The following is an 8,738-nucleotide window of genomic DNA, read 5'->3' as shown; positions in this document are numbered from 1 at the left end:
GGGGGAGCGGGGCGGGACTGCGCGTGCGCGGGAGGGGCGGGGCCAATGGGCGGTGTGAGAAACGGGGGAGATGAGAGAATCGGGACGGAGGTGTGGGAATGGGGATTGTGAGAACGCATCGGGCGGCTGCGGGAATCGGGAGTGTGAGAAATGGGGAATTGAGAGAATCGGGATGGGGATGTGGGAATCGGAACTGTGAGAAATGTACTGGGGGGGCTGTGAGAACTGGGATGGGGGATATCGGAAACGGGGAGGTGAGAGAATTGGGACTGTGAGACAGTGGGAGACAGACACAACGGGGGTTTTATATGATACATAACGGGCGATTCTGAGGGTCGTATTGGGGGGCTGTGAGAATCATTACGGGGGCTTGAAAATTATAATGGGGGCCTGTCAGAGAACGGGTTGCACTGAAAGGGCGAGGGCGCGCTGGCACTGCTCAAAGGGGCTTCACGCAGCCAGGGGTCCGTGCTGACTTCCAAACCTGCAGCTCCCCCAAATCMCATAAGGATTCCGAAATCCTGAAGCACAAACTACCTCCATCCCCAGTTGAGCACACATCCAGCCCGTGGCCACTGGGCAGACAAGAAATTCAGGTGATGGCAGCGAGGGCCCCGCACTGCCCGTGGCTCTGGTGTCTGTAATGCCTCCAAAGGAACAGCATCAGGAACCCCGAGAGGGGCTGCAGGGGGGTCACCAAACCCTCTTGCCTGCTCCAAATGCTTACCTGCGCTGAAAACGGGGAGGATGTGTCACCTTGAGACACTTMCTCCACCAAATCAGGGTGGCTGTGTTGTCCTGAGGCACTTCCTCCAACAGAACAGGGAGRACCACGTTGGCCTGAAAACCACACACAATAAACTATGGGAAGGATTCATCTCCCACTCCCCATGGGAGTTGGCAGAGCWTGTTAATTAACATGGGGTGAAGAAATCACCCGTTGCCAGTGTCACCCTTCTCTAGTTGCCCAGCTGATTTGTCACCCCAGCTCTGCAACATAGAACTAGACATTTTTTAACCTAAAAGGTCTTCTTTTCCACCAAAACAATGCCCCTGCAGCAATAAAACCACCTATTTCTATGCCCCAGAAGGAAAATAACCAACCAGTTCCCACAGACTCTGAGCAGCTTGAAGTCAGGATAAAACACACACCCACAGCCACGAGTGTTGGTGTTTGGAGGCTTCACTGCTTTCACCACAGGGCAAACCCGGATTTCAGTATTTTCCAGGCCAAAGTCTCCTGATGACRTTTTGATATTGATCAAACCCACGTATTATTTGTCAGAGCTGCTTTTTACCACCTGGTCTGGCTGGACACCGTAACCTTCTGGCAACAAGTCCACCTCACCAACTGGTCAAAGTCACCGAGCTGTAGTGGCTTAACAAATATGCAAATCTGTTGATTTAATCAGATCTCTGACGCATGAGGACTTGATCTGCGGTGGCCCCGAGCCTTATCCTGGACTCCAGTTGCTGAGAGCCCATCCCWTAGCAGCACCATGCCTCAGTTTCCCCAGTGATGATGGGCTCTACTGATTAATTGAAATCCCCAACAACTCCTTGCACATAAACCATCTATTATTTAAAAGATGTGATGGAGCCACAGGTGCACAAAAAAATGCGCTGCCAACACACCTCACCGGCACTTCCAGTGTGGAATCAGGCTCAGCTTTCCATTTTAACATGTCTCTATCTTTAATGAGATGAAAATCTCGAACCAAAATTCCCCAAAAAGTCAAATAACTTTTCCATGACAAATTSTCCCTCTCTGACAGAGTGCACTTGCTACGACCACAATTCAATTGTTCTTCCTCCCTGCTGGGGCAGCACGTTGGAGGGACACGAGGAAACCACAGCAGTTCCCAGGTCCTTCCAGGGAATCTCACACCGAGTCACTGCTGTCACTCGGCCATCTCACAGGACATGCAGGGGCTGGAAGCTGTCGCAAACAAAGCCATCAACTCTGTTGACAGGAGAGAGTTGAGRCAAGTGCCAGGAGGGTTCCATTTACACAACAGCCAGCTGCAAGAGGAGCACAAAGCCCGGCTCGTGACGCAAAACAAAGCTCTGGACCATCCCAATACTCTTCAAATGCTTTGCAGCRAAACGGTTCCCAGTTGCCACTGCACCAGTGATACTGCTGTAACCAGATCCCTCCAGCTCTGTCRAAGATTTTAAAGAACACAGACTCAGGCTGGAGACCAGAGTGGCTATAACCCTCTCCCTCAGCAGACCAGAAGAGCTGTGATGAGGACCAACACCATCCTTGTGTCTGCAGAAGGGACACAYCTTTGTGCCAGCCTGATGTCCAGCCATGAGTCACAGTGTGATGAGCACCCAGGGGCAAGACACAGATGCACTTCCCTGTGTGCTGCCCTTCCCAGAGGCCAAACAGCCAAGGATGAGGGGACTTGAGCTGGTGTCCATGACCTGATCACCCTCAGCATTTGGGATACACACTGCAAGAAACAATTTAAATTAATTCTGGGAGGGCATAGATGTCCTCCAGACATCTCAGCCAACCCCACAGTTAAAACATTTATGTGTTTCTTATCAGCACTTGGAGAGGATTAAAGTGCCTGACCATTTAGTGAGAGAGCAGGTTATAAACCTATCTCAGCTTGAACACCATGTTCATGTCAGGAAAGGCAAAGCAAGAACAGGACAGATCAAAAGAGAGCCATTAAAGGCGTGAGAAAATGGGGCTGCCATATAAGGAGCTAATAAAGTTAACAGCTCTCCAGTTTGGATGGGAAAAAAAAGAGGCAGGAGAAGCAGAAAACATCCTTGGGGTCCACACMGCAGCCTCTCTTTGAGGAAACACCAATAAATAGAAGGGGGCAGGCACAATGCTTCACAAGGCAGGTTTATCCATTTTGAACACGGCGCCTTTCCCAAGCGGTGGAGCTGCCACGCATTGCYGGGACCGCTCGCCAAACATTACAAAAAGCAAAGATTAGATACTGAACAAGGACAGCAACCGTGGCTGTGTTTACTCAGACTGTAATTTCCTACCCTTAGGTCTAGCTCAGCAACAGCTCTCCGTGTCGTGCTGGGACGGGGGACATTGCACCTCTCCCTGGCTGCACCAACCGGGATTTGCAGGGATCCGAGCGGGCACATGAGGATTATCCCCACCACTGTCCAGCACACAGCCGGTTTCTTTGCTTTTTGTAGAAATGCAGGAGGTTTCCCAGCAAAGAGTTTCTTTGTTTGAACCAGCCAGCTCCAGCCACCATCTTGTCAGGGTAAAATGTATTTATGTGCCTTCCCTGTTCATTGACTGTATTTATTAAAAGAACACTATGGCAGATGAATATCAAATTCCCAGCTAGGTTTTTATCTCTTTTTAAAGTGAGCCTGAATTATTGGCCTAATTTTATTGCTTACCCATTCTGTTTTATGCTTGTTTTTCCAAGAAGGAATTGGTGCTGTTTGATATTTGGGCTCATTTGTTGCCAAGACAGAGGCTATCAGCTKAGGGGCTGATAACACTTGGAGCACGGAGCCGGGTTCTGGAGCCTTAAGCAACATAAAGGATTTATATTAATAAAGCTCTTTATTTCAGCTCTTTTTGAGGGTTAGTGCTCCAAATCTTCCTGATGAGATGACTGTGCAGAAAACTCCCTTCAYGTTTTTGAAACACAGTATTTAGTAATTTATTTTCCAGCGCTCTTCCCTGTGGTGTTCTTATCCACAGTGCCAGGGATGGGAGCTGCCACAAAATTCCACCATTTTAGCCAGTGTTTTAGTACTAGTCACATCCCACAATCCAGTATAGAGGGGCCCTTGGACTTTGATTGACATTGAAACGATTTTTATCGCTATATAAAAGCACATTTCTGTTTTTAAAATTCCTTGCTACAAAAACAATAGAGGTTTCTCCAGCAGCAGAGCCCAATGTGATAGCAGAGCCACACAACCAAAATCCATGTGCCAACACAGAACTGCAAAGGAGCTGACTCTTGCTTATGGTGTGRTAGATATATTAGAAATAACACTTATTTTTTATCCTGTTGTTGGGAAAAAAAACAGGAATATCACAGTGCCAGCTTCTGCCCTGCTTGCCCTTGCCTCCAAACTCGTGTACAACCACGTGTAGTTGAGAGCTGTGTCTGCTCACCTCACAAGGGTTCTCCCTAAACAGAGTTTTCATCACTAGACAGAACTATGGCCTTCCAGGCTACAAGATTACAGCTTAAGGGAAAATGAAAGCAAACAAACATTAAAAAGCCAGTTTCATGTGATATGATATCCAAACAGGACAACTGCAAAGGATATAAATCCTGTAGGACTGGTTAGATCACCAAATCCTATACTTCGCCATTTCTAACACCTAATYGTTGTAGTAACTCTAAATCCAGATGTGATTTCTTCCTGTGTGCAATGCCCAGGTGRAAAAAAAAAATGTCAGAAATTGTGCTGGAAATGTTACAAGAACAAGGCTTTAGCACAAACCTGCAAGCTACAGGCTGCTCTTCCYACATTCCCCATTGGATTGATCAGCACACCCAGCACAATATAAACASTGAGCCACCACCATCTGAGCTTTGGTTTCATCAAACACAATTTTGATACTGCAGCAACATGAGGGTGTTTAAATGAAGAGGAGTGACCTTTTGTCTATGGAGTTATCACTCCTTCACACCAGAGAAAGCACAAAGAGAAATAAATATTTGTGCATTGAGAGCTGCTGCGCTCAAAAGCCTCTCCTCCAACACAGCACAGGAGAAGTTTCTCATCTGCCTTCGGCTTTTATTTTCACCTCTGCAGATCTCACAGTGCAGCTTTTCARCTCTTTGGGATAAGAGCAAAGCTTGAAGGACCCTTGTGGTCTTCCCTGTACAGAGGAGGAGTGGACATTTGTGACACTTTTTGGCACTGGAAATTCAGGATTTGTTTAGCTTGGAAGTATCAGGGATGTAGCTCTAGTAACTTCAGGGTGTTAAGAGTTCAGCTCTCACAAGGCAATTCTCATTCGTTTATCCAAAACTGCCAAAGGAAAGTAATTCCGAGTCCCACAGGGTGTGCCTGCCTGAAAAATGTGGAACYATCCCAACAGGCTTGCTCCTCAGAACCTCCCTGCCAGCAAAGGCCTATGAAGAATACAAGGTGTATCTGCAAATCAACACAGCCCTAACGAGCGAGTAAAATCCAAGTCCTTGTCCACACTGGCTTATTCCAGACAAGGCTTCAGGCACAGGAGCTACTGACAATGTTCACATACCAGCTCCACCACAGGGAGCAGGGTATGAAATTGGGCCTGGCCACCTCATCCCGTGCTTAATTTTGGCCAAAAAGAAGGAGAAGTCATAGCTACACTAGAAATCACTGCAGCAACCGGGCAGTGAAATAATTTCTCATAGGGGGATTCTCAAGGGCCTGGTCAGCCAGAGGCATCCATGGAATCCCGATGCCAATATCCTCATTAAGGGTAGCTAATGACCCCACACTCCCTATGCACTAATGCCTGAGGGAAGCTGTGCCTCCAAGTCATGTGTGACCTGGGAGAGACCAGCACCAGGTGCTTTTTATTATCTTTGCAACACAACAAAAGAAATGACACACAGTAAGGGAAGCGTTTTCCTTCTTTTCAGCTAGCGAGCAGGACCTGAGGAATGGAGTAATAAACCAGCTGCATCACGTGGGAGCAAGTTCACAGGGAAAAAAAAATATAGTTCAAGGGGATCGTGATCTTCATCAACACGGTTTAAGATGTTCAATGCTCCCTCTGACCTCCACTGCCTTTGCCTGAGCAAAATTAGGAGGAACAGACTATCCCTAGATCTGTAGGCTTGGAGAGAAAGGGGCCCCACAGTTTTGCTCCCTGGAGGCACCCGCTCTCCCCACCCCTTTTGTGTGTATTTTTTTTTAATGTGCCACACATCAGCACAATGCTGACAAGGGCTTTGTATGTTTTCTGCCTATGCAGCAGTTCAAGACACACAACTCTGGATTTTTTGAAAGGGGAAAGGGGGAGGGAGCTGCCCTTTGCTGTACTCTTTAATTGCACCACTTGCTCTTCTGCATGACCACAGGGAAGGGAAAAAGCAACAAGACTTAAAAACAGAACCATTTTTAGCAGCCAAAAGGGTCAAATTCAGTCTTCTCACAAGATACAGTGGAGTTCAGAGTAAAACCTACCAGAGGCAAGAAAAAAATTATAAATCATCAGGGTTTCTTTTTTGGAGTTGGACATGACCCCAGAAAACAGCTCATCTGTCCTCACTTGCTGCTGTTAGTCTCCACATTTGCACACCTCCCAGTGCAGATTCCAGCACTTTGAAAAAAGGAGGGAAAGGTCTAGAAAACTGGACTGTTGGTTTTTCCACCTGCCAGGAGCAGCTTGATGAAGCTGGGGGTGGCTAAGCTCCAAGGAACAGCAAGCAGAGCACGTTACCAGCCTTCTGGAGTTCCCATCTCACACGCACATGCGTGATAGGGGCAGTGCTGGCAATCAGCTTCCTTCAAAAATAAGGATGACTAATCCACAGCAGTGCCGCTTCATTTATTTATTTATTTTGAAGGCCGAGCTTTTTCCAGAAGCATCAGCCTTTGTGAACCAGCATTCAGTGGGAAGGGGAAGCCCTGGGACCCGCTCATGCTCTGCAGACGGAAGTAACCACAGGAACACTGCGGGTTTGTGTGGCCTGTGTGTGACACACACAGACATGGCCAGAGCCTTGTGTTTTATGCCCCTGGCAAGGCCAGACCCACTGCCTGAGTGACTCCTGGATCTCAGCGTGGTTTGTAGGGATCTGCTGTGGAGACCGATAACATAAACAATGCACCGTTTCTCTTGGAAATTGAAAAAAAAAATAAACAAGAGAAAMAACAATAAAGCATAAAAAGAGCTTTAACCTGTAACTGCAGCCTCCTGCCAGGTGAGGGGATGTGCTGGAAAAGAACAGGGTGCAGGGATTTGGGATTAAAGCAGAGCACCTAAATCACTTGGTGGGCCCAGTCCCCCCAGCAAGGTCACTCTGGCTCACAGGGACACATATTAGTGCTCCACTGCACAGCTGTGGTGGAACCACAGCCGAGGCAATGCTGCAGGAGGTCACTTGGGGACTGTAAAAAGGGAATGGATTAAAATAAAATAAATTTTAAAAAAATCCATAAGCAGATGTTTACTGACATACAGCAAATCTACAGCTTGTCTCTGGAAAGCTGCATGGTCAGAGGGAGAACAGCCCAGTTCCCAGGACACAGCAAATACTCGGCATCTACAGATTTAGGTTACAGGTTTTAGCCAGCCCCAGACCCCACCCCACCCTACCCCATCCACCCACCACCCCCTCCCAAAAAAAAAAAGCCAAACCAAAGTTGTCATCTTTTTAAGCACTCAGAAATGGAAGTTTGCCACCGAGCTGATTTTGGGTGGTGGCACCATTAAATACTTACCCAACTCACAGCCAAGGGCTGCACAATCTGAAATTTGTGAGTGTTTGCAAATGGTTTGGAAAGCTTTCCAAGGAAGGTGCTGTACGATTGTAAATCCTTCCCGTTATTAATACAAGGGAGCTATTGTTCCAGCTCTAATCAAGCCTTGTCTCCAGCTGGGTAATTTTAAAACGCAATTCAAAGCAAAAGGAAAAAAAAAAAAAAAAGGTGAAGGAGAAAGGGGACGGGGTAAGGAAAATAAAAAAATAATACTCCTGCTATTTAAAATTAATTCCGAGCAGGAGCATGCTGGGGCAGGGGGGAATCCTCCCTCCCACCGCCTGGGAAAGGTCACTTGTGCCATCGGTGCCATGGCCACGCCGGAGCAGGGCTGCGGCGCTGCCAGCCCTGCCTCATCCATCTCCACCAGCGACAGCTCTGCTTTCCATTTATGTAGCAAAAGAAAAAAAAAAAAATTAAAAAACCCCCAACCTCTCCAAGTTGCAAACACCTCCCAGCGCTCTGTTTTCAAGGCTGGGGGAATGGAGCAAGGGGGAGAGGCTTGGAAGGAGGCTCCCAGCCAGGGAGAGGTGGTGCATCCTCCGCATCCTCCTCCTCCTCCTCCTCCTGCCCGGCGCTGCGGCAAAGGCGCCGCAGTGGGGGCTCCCCGCCCCCGTGGAAGCTTCTGGAATAAGCAGCCAAGCTGGAGAGAGGAGAAACCTTTATAACCGCAGAGGGGAGAGGAAAAAAAAAAACAACACGTAATAAAAGGGAGAGGATTGCACAAGGCCGGGGAAAAATAGAGATCTCTGTAAAAGTGAAGCCCCGAGCCGCTCTGGCAGCCCTGGCWTGGGGGGTAGTGCAGCCGCCTCGGCTCGAAACAAAACGCCCCAACAAAGCACATTAAAAACGAAACAAAACAAACAAAACCAAAAAAAGAAAGGAAAAAAACTGTGGTGTTTGGAGCGCGAGATGGTGGGATAAAGGAGCTGATCCCTCCTCCTGGATCTACAGTAAAGCCGGCCATTGCAGTTCCATTTATCTTCTTCTTTTTTTTTTTTTTTTCTTTTGTGCAATGAATTGTCTGCTCCGATCTATTTGCTTGCATTTGCAGCTTCACTCACTGCGATGTGGTTTTGTTGTGCTTTTTTCCTTTTTGTTTCTTTTTCGTTGTTTTTGGTTTTTTTTCTGGGTGTATTTTTTTCCTCTTTTTCATTAAAAAATAATCCTTCCCAAATCTCCCAACGAAAATCTACATCTCTGTGGAACAAGTAATAACATTCAGGCACAAACTTCCATCATGGACTATAAAAAAGAGATGGGGTTTTATTTGTATTTTTCTTTTTTTTTTTTTT

This window comes from Malurus melanocephalus, unplaced genomic scaffold, assembly GCF_030028575.1.
Source record: "Malurus melanocephalus ecotype Western Australia unplaced genomic scaffold, MMel_1.1 scaffold_440, whole genome shotgun sequence".
Lineage (NCBI taxonomy): Eukaryota > Metazoa > Chordata > Aves > Passeriformes > Maluridae > Malurus > Malurus melanocephalus.
This window is presented reverse-complemented; position numbering follows the sequence as displayed.